General features: G+C 41.9%; 1 protein-coding gene across 4 annotated transcripts in view; it reads left to right on the forward strand.

The window, feature by feature from the left end:
* The window catches only part of LOC130928471 (synaptopodin-2), an 87,246-nt gene that overhangs the window by 36,898 nt on the left and 30,621 nt on the right, over positions 1-19,727 (forward strand). The window lies entirely within an intron of this gene.

Consider the following 19,727-nt stretch of genomic DNA (forward strand, 5'->3'; position numbering starts at 1 on the left):
CGGCCAAAAGGCCAAACTCCGACGCGTTCGCTTTAGTCTTAACCCCTTGTACTGACTCAATTTTGAAAGCTGGAAAAAGGCTTCGAAGCACAAGTTGACAATTTATTCTGAGTTGACAGCACAAAAGGTCCTAGGCGAGGAGCCAAGGTCACCATATCACAAGTCATCAAAAGGTTCCAGAAAAAAAATGACCACGATTATTTAAACATTCAGTCTTTTGAAGGCTCTCGCTGGACAGGCTGTGGGCAGAAGGGCGTGCTTGGGCGTGGTTTAGGATTATTGTCTGTTTGTGGATTGGACAGGAGGATTCGAGAGTTACTGTTGTCAGGGCAACAATGGTCGTGGATTTTGTCAGCATCAAACGAGCTCTTGAAGTCTTATCAGTTGTGTTATCAGTTGGATATTGGACGTTCTCCGGAGCGTCCCGCCATTTGTTCTGGACCGTCCGGGAGAACTGATTGCAAGAGCTGGTGGCGCAGACGTGGGCTTGTCAGTGTCAATCTTGCTCAGTCAGTTGCATGACGCACACATTGGGCTTCCGTGATAGGGCATAAGAGATACATGACGCCTTATGTCAAATACATTCTGCTTGTTTTACTTAAATTATGGTATAAGTGCTATTGATTTCATATTGGTTGTGTGAGAGTAATACAAACAGTCAAACAGTAAATACGAGAAATGATACTATTCCCTGATTGATTATATTAAGTGTGTTAGAATGATGCAAACAGTTACAGTGCCTACGAGAAAAGGTACTATCTCCTTCAGTACCTGTTGGTTTTGAATTTCTTCCTATTCCTTTGGGGACATTCCTTGGGCACGTCGTGTTCAGTAACCCAAAATCAACAGGAAGTTTCCTGTAAATGCCCTTAAATCAACAGGAAGTGTTTACGGTCTATTAGCCGTTATGTAGAATATCCTAGGAACATCAAGGTGAAACAGACTCAGGCGAGGAGGTAGACTCGTTCCAAGGTCACCATATCACAAGTCAACAAAAGGTTCCCGAATATCCTAGAATGATTTTCTGACCAATCTATGGATAATATGAGATCATTGTTATCGTGAGCCTTGTACCGCATATCGTGAGCTACCCAGAGGTTCCTAGCCCTACGAAAAATACAAAGTTAGCATTTCAAGTCAACCACAGCTTCAATGGATCGGATGTCAACATATTTCAACTCCCAGCATAAGGATGGTCAGACGCCACATCAGTAGACGTCCATCATCGTCAACGCCACAGAAAGCGGGCGATGTTGTGACTTTGCTGCTTTCCTTTTGTACAGCAACAAGCGTTCGACAGTAATCTTCCTTTTAAGCAGCCATTTGTCATTCCGCCAAGGCGTCTCCGGCAAATTGCGCCCCATCAAGAGGGGATGAGAAGCATAAAAACACAGCAACCTCCTGCAAATGGCCTCCTCTCAGCCATTTCCCTAGCGTCGTCGAGCTCGCCCGCAAAAGAATGCTCCGCGACGTGTCGCAATTATCATGCGGCGGACGACGAGAACGCCAAAACGTGTGCGTCAACTAGGGCCGCTGCAATCAATCCACTAATTGATTATCAAATACTAATAGTTGATTCATCGTTTTCGGGACATTGTTGACCTAAGAAATTCATATCGCGATTATTCTTAGTTTTTTTTAATGAGTAAAGATTGTTTTTGGGGGGGGGGTTGAGGGTCGCTTATTTCTAGTTTTTCGTCTCGAATTTTTTAGGATTTGACAACTGAAGCTGGTGCATATCATATATATATGTACAATGGTATGAAAAAGTATCTGAAGCTTTTGGAACTTCTCACATTTACTTCTCACATTTCTGCATAAAATCACCAAATGTGATGTGATCTTTGTCAAAATCACACAGATGAAAAAGCAGCGTCTGCTTTAACTAAAACCACCTAAACATTTATAGGTTTTCATATTTTAATGATAGCATACAAACAATGACAGAAGGGGGGGAAATAAGGAAGTGAACCCTCTGCCTAAGGGGACCTAAAGAGCAAACCAATTTTTACCAAACGATTAAAGTCAGGTGTGTGCCCAATCATTGATGAGTGGTTTAAAGGGCCCTGCCTACTATAAAACACACACCTGGTAATGTCTTGATGAGAAGCATTGTCTGATGTGCATCATGGCTCGGTCAAAAGAGCTGTCTGAAGACCATAGCAGTTGTCTACAAATGGAGAGAGTTTAGCACTGTTGCTTCTATCAAAAGGAGTTGCCATCCACCAAAGATGACGCCAAGAGTTCAGCGCAGAATACTCAGAGAGGTTAAAAAAAGACCCTAGAGTGTTTGCTGAAGACTTACAGAAATCACTGGCACAGTCCAATATCTCTGTGCACACATCAACTATATGCAAGACTAAGGCCAAGAATGGTGTTCATGTTAGGACTTCATGGAGGAAGCCACTGTCGTCTAAAAAAAAAAAAAAAAAAACATTGTTGCTCGTTTAATGCTCGCAAAAAGGCACATGGACACTCCTCAGAAAATTTGGCAAAATATTTTGTGGACTGATGAAACCAAAGTTGAACTGTTTGGGAGTAACACACAACGTCATGTGTGGAGGAAAAATGGAACAGCTCACCAACATCAACACTTCATCCCCACCGTGAAGCATGGTGGAGGGTATTCATGATTTGGGGCTGTTTTGCTGCCTCAGGGCCTGGACAACTTGCAATCATTAATGGAAGAATGAATTCAAAAGTTTTCCAGGAAAACCTGAGGCCGTCTGTCAGACGGTTGAAACTAAAAAGAGGATGGATGCTGCAACAAGACAATTATCAAAACACAGAAGTAAATCAACATCAGAATGGTTTCAGAACAACAAAATACACGTTCTGGAGTGGCCAAGTCTAAGTCAAGACTTGAACCCCATTGAGATGCTGTGGCAGGAATCTGACTGAACTACAGCAGTTTTGTAGAGAAGAATGGGCCAAGATTAGTCCTGATTGATGTGCCAGACTGATCTGCAGCGACAGGAAGGGCCTGGTTGAAGTTATTGCTGCCAAATTGGGGGGCACAAAATATTAAATGTCATGGTTCACGTACTTCTTTTTCCCCCTTCAGTCATTGTTTGCATACTATCCTCATTAAAATATGAAAACTGAAAAATGTTTGTGCGGTTTTAGTTAAAGCAGACAGTTTTTTCAGCTGTGTGATTTTGACAAAGATCAGATCACATTTCATGGTGATTTTATGCAGTAATGTCAGAACTTACAAAAGGTTCAGATATTTTTTTTATACCACTGTATATACATAGGGGGGCAGTAATTTTTTGAGGATGGCAAATTTTTCTTGATATAGTATTTTTTTGGGCAATGACAAGATACTCTGCCACGATTCGATTGATTTAATATAAAATGATGAACACAATCAAATCCAAATTACTTCAAGTAATAAAAAAATACAAATCCGTTTTGACGTGGATGACTTCAATTTCGCTTAACAGATCTATATCTTGATCCACATGGATTAGTTGTTACACCCCTAGAGTCAACATATGGCAGATGTGTACACATATTGAATCAGAGTTGGCTATGTATTCGTATGTAGACTCTACAAAAAAGGCACAAGTGACATTTAAAAATTGATATCTAGGGAATTTAGCTTCAAACAATTTTCGCCATTGAAACCACTACTTAACTGATGGAAATGTCAAACTGAAGCATATCTTTTAAGGGGACAGTTACCCACCTGTGCCACCCTGGTGGATCAGCCCCTTGGAGAAGCTCATTTACAAAGTAAATTCGCACGAACTGTTTTCCTTTCAATCGAAGGGTAATTTAATTGAACAAAACGTATTGATTAGCACATCTGACAAAGCAGCTGCTTGGAAATGAAGCTACCTGGCTTTCTGGCTGGCTGGCTGGCTGGATTTAAGTAGAACAACAAAGAACAATGAACAACTACAGACGTGCAGGCTACACAGGTAAAAAAAAAATTAATCGAAGCCGTCTCCGGTAATCCCGCGCCGGCTACGCAAATATTAACATTTTCATTCTCTTCTCATAGCTAACAGCCCCGGGGAAAGGCGACCATGCGTATTCTATTAACAAACGGGCACGCCCAGTGCTCCCAAAGTCTCGCTCTTGATTCATACACATCCACAAATCCCTTGGCGAAAGCTGTTTGTGTTCACCAGAGCCTGCCAGCAAAAGGGGTAAAACCAGGGGCTGCAAAACAACTCCACCATATGGAGACTTTTGACAACTTGCAGATCTTGATTTAATTGACTGACTTCAAAAGAATATCTATTAGGAGTGTGACAATTTATCGAAAAGGTGCTAAATCGTGATACTTTGGAGCCCAAATGGTTATCGATATACTCCCACTAAGAATCGCTATATCGTTTTTAGTGCTGCAACGATGAGTCGATTAAAGTAATTCGATTAGAAAAAAGCGTTGAATCAAATTTGAGAGACAGCGAGATCCAAAAGTGGTATTTCTTATGTGGCAAAATGGATTTTGCCATGTGGCATTTTGTTTTTTGCCATGTTGCAAAATTTTTTGCAGGCCATGCACATCCATGCCATTGACGGCTATGCACGTTCAAATTTTATATTCATTTTCAATCACAGCTTCACGTTTTTCTGCCTTTTAAAATTAATGGGAAATTTGGGCATTCATAGCCGTCAATGGCATGGACGTGCATGACCTGCAGAAATGCCATATACCCCCCAAAAAATGCCACATACCCCAAAAAATGCCAAAATATATTTTGCCACATGACCAAAAAAAAATGCCATGGGAAAATTCAATTTTGCCACAAGGCAAAAAAAAAAAAAAGCCACATGTTAAAATCCATTTTGCCACATGGCAAAAAATGCCACATGGCAATGGCAAAAAAATTCCACATGGCAAAATCTATTTTTCGACATGGCAAAAAAAAATGCCACATGGCAAAATCAACTTTGCCACATGGCAAAAAAAATGCCACATAGCAAAAAAAAAAAAAAAAAAAAAAAAAAAATGTCACATGGTAAAATCCATTTTGCCACTTAACAAAAAATGCCATATGGTTAAAAACATTTTGCCACATGGCAAAAAAAAAAAATGCTACATGGCAAAATCCATTTTGCCACATGGCAAAAAAAATCCCATATGGAAAAATCCACTTTGCCACATGGCGAAAAAAATGCCACATGGAAAAATCCATTTTGCCACATGGCAAAAAAAAACGCCATATGGAAAAATCCATTTTGCCACATGGCAAAAAAATGCCACATGGAAAAACCCATTTTGCCACAAGGGGAAAAAAAGCCACATGGCAAAATCCATTTTGCCACAAGGCAAAAAAAAAAAAAAAGCCACATGTTAAAATCCATTTTGCCACATGGCAAAAAATGCCACATGGCAATGGCAAAAAAATTCCACATGGCAAAATCTATTTTTCGACATGGCAAAAAAAAATGCCACATGGCAAAATCAACTTTGCCACATGGCAAAAAAAAATGCCACATAGCAAAAAAAAAAAAAAAAAAAAAAAAAAATGTCACATGGTAAAATCCATTTTGCCACTTAACAAAAAATGCCATATGGTTAAAAACATTTTGCCACATGGCAAAAAAAAAAAAATGCTACATGGCAAAATCCATTTTGCCACATGGCAAAAAAAATCCCATATGGAAAAATCCACTTTGCCACATGGCGAAAAAAATGCCACATGGAAAAATCCATTTTGCCACATGGCAAAAAAAACGCCATATGGAAAAATCCATTTTGCCACATGGCAAAAAAATGCCACATGGAAAAACCCATTTTGCCACAAGGGGAAAAAAAGCCACATGGCAAAATCCATTTTGCCACATGGCAAAAAAAAAAAAAAAAAAAAAACCCGCATGGCAAATACCACTTTTCGTTTTTGGCCCTGCTGTCAAATTTTTCTGCTTCAATAATTGGTTTAATTATAGTGCTGTTGTAATGGTTTGTTTTGAAGTGTTTGCATTTAGTTTTAATTATTTGGGTGTACACGCTGCCCTCTAGTGGCAACTGTGTGTATGAAATAACTCATCTCACATAGCTGGATCCAGCTGCTCCCTGTTAAGACCAAAATAAGGTTGTAGCTTTTTGTCTGAGCTAATGTGATTGTTTATGCATTCGTAATTTAGCTTAGAGGTATATTTAGCAGTTTTTTGTGGGAATATGTGATTGAACGATTTGTTAAGAGCATTGCAATATATATATATATATATATATATATATATATATATATATATATTAAACGTAGCATTTTCCACCATTTTCGCCTGATAATGAATCACCCATTTCCATCATGCTATCATGGCCAGAGAAACTACTTTAGTATATGCAGAAGGGTGACATCATCGCAAAGTATAAGCCAAAAAGAGTGCAGGAAGGGGTGCCTCTGATTTAGAAAAAGTGTAGGCTCGCCAGAGGAGACAGTTTTTGCGTATCTCAATATCCAAACGAGAACTGATGGAATGCAACATTCACTAAACTAGAGCAAGTTGTGTTCAGGACAAGAAAGTGTCAAATCACCTGAAAGGTTTGCTTGCTTCTTTGCAATCAAATCACTAGCCGACTGCAGGGAGCGCTTTCTAGCATGATGGAAATTGGATGCATAGTTAATTTCACAGTGGGTATATGTTGAGCCGCGCTGGCGTCGCTGTCGCCAGGGGCTGTTTGCCCAGCAGGGAAGCGAAACATGGCTGACATTTGTCGCCGTTCATTTGCTCGGGGGGCTCCGGCCTGCTGTGAGCCGAGCCGGACGGGAGGGAGTCAAGTGGGCAAAGTTGCTATTACATTAAAAGCCAAAACATCAGGTACAACACATCGCATTTGCAAATGGCCAGACGGTTTTGCTTTAAAAATGTGCAACGTCTACTTTGGAGCACAAAGTTAAAGGAGTACAAAAGTAGGACCCTTCTTTGCAGGAGAAATGCTAATGATAACAAAGACAACACTGCCCCCTACGCTTGTAGAATACTATTGCATGGTACAACAGTGCTATGCTGTGGTAATTTGTTAACTCTAAGGGGGAAAATGTTTTTAAACAAAACAATTTACAAAACCTGCCCCTATTTTTTTTAACCTGTCCTATCCAGCTGCTTATGACAATAGGTATCTGGGTGTCTTGATAGGTTGAACAGTTTTAAGCCACTTTCATACGCACGAAGAGATTGAGGGGGGGTAAGCATCTGGCTATCTAACACAGTCAAATAATGCCAAAATGCAGATCATTGTTCGAAATATCCATATAGCCAAAACGATGTCCCACCAAATTTACGAAATTGAATTCATTCTGCATTACTATTTATATATTTATTTATTTTTTAGAGGCGTAATGCGACCACAATAGAGAGGATTGCTTCAGCCACTCGTGCTTAGTCTTCATTCCCATAAAAAAAAAAAAAAAAATCAGCAGTGAAAAAAACGATGTGATGTCACTCCACCCTACTTGCCTAGACATTTTGTTCCCTGCAGAGCTGCTGGATTACAAACAATGGTAAGTTTTAATAACTTTATCCTGGAAACATGATTCTCATGTATGCATTTGTTGTTTTTTATTAATATGCTAAGCAGGCACCAGAGACTTGCGCTAGCTTAGTCACTCCGGAGCCCTGAAACTAACAAAATGCACGGAATTTGTTTAAATCAACTCCACCAACTAAATAAACCAAGCTTACTCGAAGCCTTATGTCAAAAATTCTTAACTTCCCCGTAAAAAATCATTTATAGGAAAGTCAATTACATGCAATGACATTTTTCGGCCACCTTAACACTGCTCCACTCAATCTCCGCCTATGGACATAAATGGAGTTAATGACAAAATTTGCCGTATGAAACTTAATGACATCTGAATATGTTGGTGCTATCGTCAGCTAGATGTATTTCTGGTTGACACCACGTGGGGGCCTGTTGACCAGGGAAAGAATGGGAGGGGTGTGGGGGAGTGTTTTCCGAAATTTCCAGGTTCGCGTTGAATCAGTAACAGGCACACTTTTGCTCAATAGACGATGTTGATTGATTAGAAAATGCAGAATAAATGATATTTATTGATTACAATCCCACAAGAGCAAGCAAAAAAGTATCAACAAATGTCAACGATGAGGCTAGACTTGAGCTTGTCAACCCCAGAATCCCTGCGTTACCGTTACAGCAAAACAAAATGTCCCTTTAGCAATTAAAATCGCTTACCGTGACAAGTGAGTGGGAAGCCAGCAACACTCCAGTAAAACGGCAAAGGGACAAAGCCAGGCGATCTGTACGTGACCAGCTGGCAGACCTCACGGGTCGCCCGGAAATGTCCGGTTTTGTAAGGACGCACCCCTCGGAGGTTGAGAGGCCAACTTCTGCCCCAGAGCGGCGCGGCCCCGTCCAATCACAAACATTTAAGCTACTTTTGGTTCAGTCCCCTTGAAAAAGGGCTTTTCACATGGGACAAATGAGCTGTGCTGCAACAGATGCCAACAAATGGTAAATATAATGGGTGCAAAACAAGTTATCTCTATGGGACCCAGGCGTGTAATAAAACAATACTATGGTGAAAAACAAGTTATCTTGTGAGATTCTCAAGCACGTCTCCTAACTATGGGAACAAGGTGAAAAACAATAGAAGTTGTTACAATCTATGTCACAGAAGCAATCATACATCACAAAAGCAAATGTGAGATTTTCCCCCATCAGGCAATATATAGGATAAGTGATTGGGAGGGGTGGGATGTACACATATCAGCTCTGTGAGCTAGAAACCAGTAATCGTGTGAATCCCTTGGAGTGTAAGCCAGTCGGCAACCGACCCTACACCAACCCTATCGGCAATCCTGGTACCAGGGCACCCCACACGAGGATGCCCAATCACATCCAGCCGTGTGCGAACCCCACCAAACACGCGACAGCCACGCAGACGGACGGAGACCCCGCACGGGCGCCACCCCAGGGCCACAGCCCCCAAGCCAGCAGATGGACCACTGCATGGAATTTCTACTCAGCCGCCCATCCCACCGCCCTTTGCAGGCTCTGGACGAGTAGCGGCCGAAAAGTAGCGGCTTTTAGTCGGAAAATTACGGTACCTTGTCACCAAAAGACAGGAAGATAGAACAAGCAAAAGGTTACTTAGCCATGCCCTTAGACCTATAAACCATACACATATTCCTACTTTGTAACCTTTTTTTTTTTGACGCAAAACCAAGCAGCTTGTACTTAAAAAGCCTCAGTTAAAGCAAAATAGTCTAAGAGGAAAGCAGCCAAGGCGATAATGGGCAGCCCTGACAGCGCTCGAAAGAAGCCCGTCTTCTGATCACGTAAATGGAGCTTCTGAACAGCGGCTCGCCGCATTTATGTAGAATACCATGTCACTGTCAGCGTAGCCATTAGAGCAGAACGGAAGGAGTGCAACGCGCTTGCCAAATGGTGCAGATAAATTAGAGTTCCATCAAGCTGACAGACCTCTCAGCGGCTTTTCTGAAAGATGTCATCTGCTATAATTTGATTGTTTTTAGGTGGCCAATAATACGGCTTTTATTTAGCCCACCTGCAGATCCTCCGCAGTCAAATTGCCACCTGTATACAAATCAGGCTGAATCTCAATGGGCTTCACGACACGTTTCGCAAAAAGTTTACCAAGAAAATGGATTCGGTTAACTCGTTCGCTGCCTGGGCAGAGCACATTTTCTCATGCAATGAATTGTGAAGTGTCTCAATGCTTAGTAAGAAAGTAGTTTTTTCCCAAAACTTGATCCGCAAGTTCCATCATTTGGAAAATAAGACTACATCTTATTATGCGGCTTTACGGCCGCTGTTTACCGGCTGCTTTAACGCTGTGCGCCCTTAATTGCATTCATTATCTAAAGCTGCAGGTCTGGGCCAAGGTTAAAAAATGGAGGATTTGACTTATCTCTTGTTTACTGCCAAAAAGAATACATATTTATCTTAAGACCAACTGCCAGTAGTCCTGACGATAAGTAATGAGCACGGCACGTACAGTATTGTCAGAAAATAATGGGAAAACGGGAGGGAAGCCAATGAACAAATTTAAATGCGTTTATCGCGACTAGGACGTTCATTTGTTTGCTGCTAACTCTCCCACTTCACATGGATTGGACGTCTATGAGTGATAAAGTCAGTGAAAAGCATAGCAGAAGGATGATTAAACAAGGGGTCAGCTCTGGGCATAGGCATGTTAGGCGGTTGCCGAGGCCTCCATCTAGTGGCTGGGGCGCAAAATTGCTTTGCGGGAAAAAAACTCTTACGCGACGCTACAGGTGTGCCTGTGGGAAAAAGGGGGGACTGTTACAGTAAAATAAAATTGCATTCAATCTCATTAATTTTTACTCTGGCCATACATGCTGGCCAAAAGTGTATGGCCAATCAATTTCTCCCAGAAAATGATTGCAATTATAAATGCTTTGGCAGAAATATCTTCATTTACTTTGCTTGCAATGAAAAAAAAAAAAAAAACAAAAGAAAAAGGGGAAAAATATTAAATCATGATCATTTTATACAAAATTTCAAAAATGGGCTGGGCAAAAGTATTGGCACCCTCAGCCTAATAATTGATAGCACAATCTTTAGACAAAATAACTGCGAACAACCGCTTCCAGTATCCATCAGTGAGTTTCTTACAATGCTCGGCTGGAATTTGAGACCATTCCTCTTTGGCCAACTGCTCCAGGTCTCTGAGATTTGAAGGGTTCCAAACTCCCATTTTCAGATCTCTCCACAGGTTTTCCATGGGATTCAAGTCTGGCCACTTTAGAAGTCTCCAGTGCTTTCTCTCAAACCATTTTCTCATGCTTTTTGAAGTGTGTTTTGGGTCATAGTCCTGCTGGAAGACCCATGACCTCAGAAGGAGACCCAGCTTTCTCACACTGGGCCCTACATTATGCTGCAAAATTTGTTGGTAGTCTTCAGACTTGATAATGCCATGCACACAGTCAAGCAGTCCAGTCCCAGAGACAGAAAAGCAACCCCAAAACATCAGGGAACCTCCATGTTTGACTGTGGGGACCGTGTTCTTTTCTTTGAAGGCCTCGTTTTTTTCCCCTGTAAACTTTGTGTATGTCTTTTCCCAAAAAGCTCTCATTTTTGTCTCATTGGACCGAGTGGATTCACAAGAATCATGGCTCCAACAAGAGAGATGTCTCTTGAGACCAAGGAGAGGTTTATCAAACTTCTTGAAGAAGGTAACGCTACACGTTTGGTTGCCAAAGATAGGGCTGTTTGGAGTCAGCTGTATCAAAAATCTGGGCCAAGTACAAACAGCATGGCAAGGTTGTGAAAGTTAATCTTACTGGTAGACCGAGGAAGACATCCAAATGTCATGACATACAACTAAAGGCGATATGTCTTGAAAACAGAAGATGTACAACAAGACAAATAAAGGAGAAATTGGAGGAAGCTGGAGTCAAGATATTTGACAGAACTGTGCCAAATCGCCTATTTTGCAATCAAGCAATCATGGACTGTGAATGACTGGATGAAGGTTATTTTCAGTGATGAGTCAACAATCTGCATTGCACAACGTGATGATGCTGGAACTTTTGTTTGGTGCCGTTCCAGTGAGACTTACAAAGATGACTTCCTGAAGTAAACATCGAAAGCTGTATCAAAAATCTGGACCAAGTACAAACAGCATGGCAAGGTTGTAAAAGTTAAGCGTACTGGTAGAAATCCAAACGTCATGACAAACAACTAAAGGCCATATGTTTTGAAAACAGAAGATGTACAACAAGACAAATGAAGAAGAAACTGGAGGAAGCTGGAGTCAAGGTGTGTGACAGAACTGTGCAAAAATGCCAAAGGGAAATGGGATTTTCATACAGGAAACCATCATTGACACTTCAACAGAAAAGAACAAGACCGCAATGGGCTCAGGAGAGGCAATCGTGGACTGTGAATAACTGGATGAAGGTTATTTTCAGTGATGAGTCAATCTGCATTGGACAAGGTGATGATGCTGGAACTTTTGTTCGGTGCCGTTCCAGTGAGATTTACAAAGATGACTGCCTGAAGAAAACATAAAAATTCCCTTAGTCCTTGATGATATGGGGCTGCATGTCAGACAAAGGCACTGTGGTTAAATCTTCAATAAATGCACAAGTTTACATTGAAATTTTAGACAGCTTTCTTATCCCTTCAATTAAAAATATGTTTTGGGATAATGAAATCATTTTCCAAGATGACAATGCATCATGCCACAGAGCTAAAACTGTTAAAGCATTCCTGGGAGAAAGACTCATCCAGGCAATGTCATGGCCTGCAAATAGCCTAGATCTCAACCCTATTGAAAACCTGTGGTAGAAATTGAAAAAAAAAAAATGGTCCACAGCAAGGCTCCAACCTGCAAGGATGATCTGACAACTGCAATCAAAGAGAGTTGGCACCAAATAAATGAAGAATACTCAACAAGTCCATGCCTCAGAGACTGCAATCTGTCATAAAAACCAGAGGTGATGCAACTAAATACTAGAGATCTGTTTTGATTGTTATTTCTTTGTTTGTTTCTCATGATTCCATATATTTTTCCTCAGAATGGAGTGATTGTATATTTATTTCCCTGCACTTGCTCTATAAAAGTAACATTAACTGACCGCCACAATGTTTCTTATTCATTTCTTTTTTGTGTTTCTGAATGCTAAAGAGTTGCACTTTTCAACTAATTCATTATTTCTTTCAAGCTTTATATCAGAGTTTGTTCTACATGATAAAATGTCTGAGTGAGTGCTCGTCAGGGACTGGTGATCCCGTACTTTTTGCTAGGGGTCGTAGCTAGGACTTATTTCCGACGTCTTGGCGAGGACAGTACAATGATGTATGATACAGGTTTTTGGATAGCTATTTTGAAATTTAGATGTACTTAAAGGGTTCATTGCGACTTAAGTGGAAATTCGAGTTACATCGCCAGAATGGTGGTTCCATATTTTTTGCGAGGGGTTGTATGTTAGGATGTACACTGGCTGCAGAACGTCACTGATACTTCCGCTATCATGGCCTTACTCGGGATAATGGGACTATCAAGTTGTAATGTTTGCCCTTGACCCCCACTGGGGTTCAATTTTTAACCCTACATTTTGACCAAAGGCACTTAGTAATCCCTGATTAGATGTCAGATCATTGTCAAAGGCTCTCAAAGTGGATATCAATCGCCGCCAATGAGTTAAATATTGTGTTATTGGAAAGATCGTCAGCATTGTGGCTCCTGTCCCAGCTTCCCTAAGAGGACATATGCAGAGGGCAGATGGGCGAGGCTTGTTCGTATTTGTCGGGGATGTCGGCGGCACGCTGCACCGATTGTCGGAGCGCGCTGCCAAAAATTAAAGCACCTGATGGAGAAAAGCTGCCGCGACAGAGCTTCACCCGACTCTAACAGTCTGCTCGACCCTCCGTTCATTTCTTTCGAGGCAGAAATAAAACGCCAGTTCGAAAATAGCGCACGTATGGAGTACCTGAATGAAGCAGAGGATATTTAGGTCAGGTGTAGGTAGCTGAAAAGCTCTCAGCCTTCAGCTCCTATGAGCGATACACCCTTGATGAGCACGACTGAATATTTATGATATGCTTTTTAACGGCACTCATATGTAGAAGCATCGTTGTCAGGTCACACGGAAACCTATGCGGTGTCCATTTTTTTCACCTTCGGAAAATGGCGTTTAAGCTATTGGCTTGCCACACAGTTGGAGTTTAAAGTCCTTTGATATGACAGCAAGGACAGGGAGGGTGAGGGTTGTCGGTAGGGGTGGTTATCGGACGGGAAGAATGACATATTCCATTAAAAGATCTCGCGGAGAGCTCGTCAATACGGATAGCGCCATTTTTTTTGGACCATTGAAATGTCCAAATCGATCACGGATCAAGCTGCGTCACGGCATCCCCTTCAAGGGTATGGGCAAGCTTCCCTTGACTTCCCAAAAAATTCACCTGACGTACTTTCTTTTTCAACTTCGCCCCCAGTGTAGTAAACTGAGGTTCAGGAGGGGACCCAGGAATGCCCCCAAAACTGAGTGACCCGAAATTAAAAAGGAAATGATCCAAAATGGCTCCAAAATGTAAAGGATTTTACATACACTGGGGCAAATAAGTATTTAGTCAACCACTAAGTGTGCAAATTCTCCCACTTGAAAATATTAGAGAGGCCTGTAATTTTCAACATGGGTAAACCTCAACCATGAGAGACAGAATGTGAAAAAAAAAACAGAAAATCACATTGTTTGAGTTTTAAAGAATTTATTCGCAAATCATCGTGGAAAATAAGTATTTGGTCAATACCAAAAGTTCATCTCAATACTTTGTTATGTACCCTTTGTTGGCAATAACGGAGGCCAAATGTAACTCTTCACTAGCTTTTCACACACTGTTGCTGGTATTTTGGCCCATTCCTCCATGCAGATCTCCTCTAGATCAGTGATGTTTTGCGGCTGTCGTTGGGCAACATGGACTTTCAACTCCCTCCACAGATTTTCTATGGGGTTGAGATCTGGAAACTGGATAGGCAGAAATGCTTCTTAGGAAGCAACTCCTTTGTTGCCCTGGCTGTGTGTTTGGGATCATTGTCATGCTGAAAGACCCAGCCACGTCTCATCTTGAATGCCCTTGCTGACAAAAGGAGATTTTCACTCAAAATCTCTCGATACATCGCCCCATTCATTCTTTCCTTTACACAGATCAGTCGTCCTGGTCCCTTTACAGAAAAACAGCCCCAAAGCATGATGTTTCCACCCCAATGCTTCACAGTGGGTATGGTGTTCTTCGGATGCAATTCGTATTCTTTTTCCTCCAAACACGAGAACCTGTGTTTCTACCAAAAAGTTCAATTGACCATAACACATTCTCCCAGTCCTCTTCTGGATCATCCAAATGCTCTCTAGCGAACCGCAGATGGGCCTGGACGTGTACTGGCTTCAGCAGGGGGACACGTCTGGCAGTGCAGGATTTGAGTCCCTGGCAGCGCATTGTGTTACTGATAGTAGCCTTTGTTACTGTGGTCCCAGCTCTCTGTAGGTCATTCACTAGGTCCCCCCCGTGTGGTTCTGTGATTTTTGCTCACCGTTCTTATTATCATTTTGACGCCACGGGGTGAGATCTTGCACGGAGCCCCAGATTGAGGGAGATTATCAGTGGTCTTGTATGTCTTCCATTTTCTAATAATTGCTCCCACAGTTGATTTCTTTACACCAAGCGTTTTACCTATTGCAGATTCAGTCTTCCCAGCCTGGTGCAGGTCTACAATTTTGTCTCTGGTGTCCTTCGACAGCTCTTTGGCCTTGGCCATAGTGGAGTTTGGAGTGTAACTGACTGAGGTTGTGGACAGGTGTGTTTTATACCGATAATGAGTTAAAACAGGTGCCATTAATACAGGTAACGAGTGGTTAAACCTCGTTAGACCTCGTTAGAAGAAGTTAGACCTCTTTGACAGCCAGAAATCTTGCTTGTTTGTAGGTGACCAAATACTTATTTTCCACTCTAATTTGGAAATAAATTCTCTAAAAATCAATGTGATTTTCTGTTTTTTTTTCCACATTCTCTCTCTCATGGTTGAGGTTTACCTATGTTGACAATTACAGGCCTCTCTAATCTTTTCAAGTAGGAGAACTTGCACAACTGGTGGTTGACTAAATACTTATTTGCCCCACTGTAAAACTAGAAAAATGCTAGCTTTGCACCCGAGACACTTCTTGTTGATTTAGAGCAGGATTGGGCAAACCGGTCCTCGAGGGCCGCAGTGGGTCCTGGTCTTTGTTCCCACTGATCCAGCACAGAGCTTTTAAAAAAAAAACGCACCCACAGCGGCCCTTTGTGGAATAGTTTGCCCACCCCTGATTTAGGGGCATGTCAAGGTCAGTCCCTATTGATTTGGGAGTATTCCGTGGTCACTTCTTGTGGCAAGTTCAAGTGATTGGACGACTCCGTATAATGTTCTAGATGAATGCATTTCTAGAATTACTCAAGCACATCACACGTCGTCTAGCTAAAAGCTACGTCAATATAATTTAAGTGCGACAAAAAGCTGGCCGTTTAAGCCCTACTCTGAATCACACAGTCTCCGGTTTATCTTTATGAGTTAAATGGGCTCTCCCTTCCCTGCCAAGAACTTCAATTATTCATAGATATTAAAGTTTAAAATGTACTGGGGTTCTTCTAGGTACGCAGCCTTTAAAATAAAGGTCGTTACCCATTGATGGTGTTAGCTTAACTGTTCGGAGGGACGTGAAAGTGGACGCACTGAATAGAACTTACTATATATTTAGCGAATTAAAGTATAAATATGACTAATATATTTTCAGGTCACTCTCTTGGTAACTCATTGGCTGCCATTGACAGTGCTAAACGTCCAATCCATTCATTTATTGACCTTCATTATTGTCTTGCTGTGTGACAGATTCTGTCATGGTTTGAGTGGTTTTTGTGCACTGATGTGTTTTGTCCACGGGATTACCCATTGATTTCACCTGTTGTGGCCTGCTCCTTGTGTGTTGACCAATCCGCTGCCTCTTCTTGTATCACCCACCTGTGGCCCTTTCTCTCGTTACCCCTTGTGTTTATTTAAGATCCCCATGTGCTACATGTTCTTCTAGCATCATTGTCGATATCAGTGTCCAGGCCCTTGTGTCTGGGTCTCGCCCTCAAGTAAGTTTTGATACCTTTTGTTTGATCCCCTTTATTTTTCTTTGTGCTGAAGGAATCTGACCTTCTTGGCAGATCGCCGGAATCACGCCAACCGAACTCGTGCTGGCACAGATCCAACGGTCCGGGCCGGCGAGACCCCGGCAATCCGGCCAGTAGGGCAAACGCTGCGTGTTCACCTTAGTCTTAACCTTTTGTACTGACTCCTTTTTTGAAAGGCTTAAACGAGGCTCACTGAAAACAGGTTGACAATTTATTCAGGATCGACAGAGATCGAAACAGCGAAACAGAAACTCAGGCGAGGAGGCAAACTCGCTCCAAGGTCACCATGTCAGAAGTTCCCGAGAAAAATAACAACGCTTAGTTAAACATTCAGTTTTTTGAAGGATCTCGCGGGGTGGGCCGTGGGCAGGAAGAAGAGTGTGTTTGGGATTATTGTCTGTTTGTGGGTTGGACAGGAGGATTCGAAGGAGGAGGAGAAAATCTGTCTTATCTCAGTGTCCAGTGTTTTTTAAGTCCGTGGTGTAGGAGGCCGGACCGAAGGTGTGTCCGGGCGTTGCTTTTGGGACCTTCCCTCTGGGGCCGGCTTTGGGCGGTTTAGGTTCGTGCGTGGATGGGACGTGGTTGCCACAGCGACCAACACTGGTCTTGACGTCCCAAGCGCCCGCTATCAACTTTGTTATCCGGGCTGGCGCTACTTGTTTTAGGACAAAGCGCGCTGGTCTTTGTCCTTGTTCGTTGTCGGGAGAACTGATTGCCAGAGTTGGTGCGTCAATCTTGCTCGTGACGCACGCGTTGGGCTTCTGTGATAAGATGGCGTTGTGCATCTATTCTGCTTCTTTAAACCATGGTGTGCTATTTATTTTACATTAGGTGTGTTAGTGTAGTGCAGTCCTACAGTAAATATGAGAAATGATACTATTCCCTGATTAATTATATTACATGTGTTCGAGTAATGTAAACAGTGAGACAGTGCCTACGAGAAACGGTACCATTTTTCCATTTCCCCCTCAGGAGCCCCGATAAGGTGATTCACTTTACTGTGTTCAAGGACATGGAGTGAAGTCTGCCTAAACTATAGTTAGATGAATGTGTTAGACTAATGCAAACAAGTATATGGTGTGTGCGAGAACGGTACCTATTCCCTTCATCTCACATTAAATCATTCAATTTCACCGCCGCCCTACCTTTGTTGTTTTCCCTGCATTTGGGTCCACCTTGTCTGCCTGCCCGCGATCCCTGACAGATCCAATGAGATTCCAACATTTCCAGCCCAAAACAGTTTTTGAATTTAAACTTTTTGACGTAACACGGAAGTGTGAAAATTGTCACGTCAAATCAAAAACAAAGACTTTGACAACCATTTGTGCGATGGTCCAGTTCCAGCTGTGAGGTGCACACGCTAGCCGTGGGCGTGCAATTAAATGTCTGGCACCTGAGTCCGCAAGTATATGGCCAATACAGTGGTACCTCTACATGCGAATTTTATTCGTTGCAGGATCTGGTTTGTAAGTCGAAATGGTCGTATGTCGAGCGGGATTTTCCCATAAAAATACATTAAATTCGATGAATTTGTTGCACAGCCCAAAAACCTACGCTAAATCCTTAATAAATACTGCCGGTACAATTAAAGATAGCAAAACAAATAAATTTATAAACTGAAGGAGGTAGTACCTTTTCTCGTAGGCACCATCTGTTTGCATTATTCTAACACACTCAATATAATAAAAAAGTAACTATAGTTTAATATTATAAGTTAAAATACACAGACGCACTCCTCACAAAGCAGAACGCCAGCGCTGAGTCATTGGTACATTCCATATCAGCCATCTCCTGATAAGCAAAGGAAAAGACGCTCTCGTAATATCTTCGATGGAGCCAAGACACCACGGCCTACCAAAGCAACACCCGGGAACAAGAAGAACTGCAAATCCCGCAATCAGCTCTTCAGGACAGTCCAGAACAGATTGCGGGACGTCCTGTACGACCACAACACCTGATAACAAAAAGAACTAAGTTTGATAGCTCAGCGCCTCTCAGACATCAAGGAAGGCCTAACCTCCCACTTCAGTTGCCTTAGCAACCGCAACCCAGCAACGAAAGGTGACGCACGAACTTGACCGCCCATGATGCATTGTCATCTTGGAAAATGACAAACATGTTTTCAATTGAAGGGATAAGAAAGCTCTCTAAAATTTCAATTTATTGAAGATTTAACCACAGTGCCTTTGCCTGACATGCAGCCCCATATCATCAAGGACTGAGGGAATTTTGATGTTTTCTTCAGGCAGTCATCTTCGTAAATCTCACTGGAACAGCACCAAACAAAGGTTCCAGTGTCATCACCTTGTCAAGAGTCAAGAATCTGCATTGGATCGTCAATGACTTGTCCAGAGTCAAGAATCTGCATTGGACAAAGTGATGATGCTGGAACTTTGGTTTGGTGCTGTTCCAGTGAGATTTACAAAGATGACTGCCTGAAGAAGACATCAAAATTCCCTCAGTCCTTGATGATATGGGGCTGCATGGCAGGCAAAGGCACTAGGGTTAAATCTTCAATAAATGCACAAGTTTACATTGAAATTTTAGACAGCTTTCTTATCCCTTCAATTGAAAATGTTATTTTCCAAGATGACAATGCATCATGCCACAGAGCTAAAACTGTTAAAGCATTCCTTGGAGAAATACTCATCCAGTCAATGTCATGGCCTGCAAATTGCCCAGATCTCAACCCTATTGAAACCTGTGGTGGAAATTGAAAAAAATTATCCACAGCAAGGCTCCGACCTGCAAGGATGATCTGGCAACTGCAATCAAAGAGAGTTGGCACCAAATTGATGAAGAATACTCATCAAGTCCATGCCTCAGAGACTGCAAGCTGTCATAAAAGCCAGAAGTGGTGCAACTAAATACTAGAGTTGTGTTTTCATTGTTATTTCGTTGTTTGTTTCTCATGATTCCATATATTTTTGCTCAGAATGGAGTGATTCCATATATATTTCCCTGCACTTGCTTGATCAAAGTAACATTTACTGACCACCACAATGTTTTTTTTATTCTTTTCTTTTCGTGTTTCTGAATGCAAAAGAGTTGCACTTTTCAACTAATTCATTACTTTTTTCAAGCTTTATATCAGAGTTTGTTCTAC

This window comes from Corythoichthys intestinalis, chromosome 13 (assembly GCF_030265065.1).
Source record: "Corythoichthys intestinalis isolate RoL2023-P3 chromosome 13, ASM3026506v1, whole genome shotgun sequence".
Lineage (NCBI taxonomy): Eukaryota > Metazoa > Chordata > Actinopteri > Syngnathiformes > Syngnathidae > Corythoichthys > Corythoichthys intestinalis.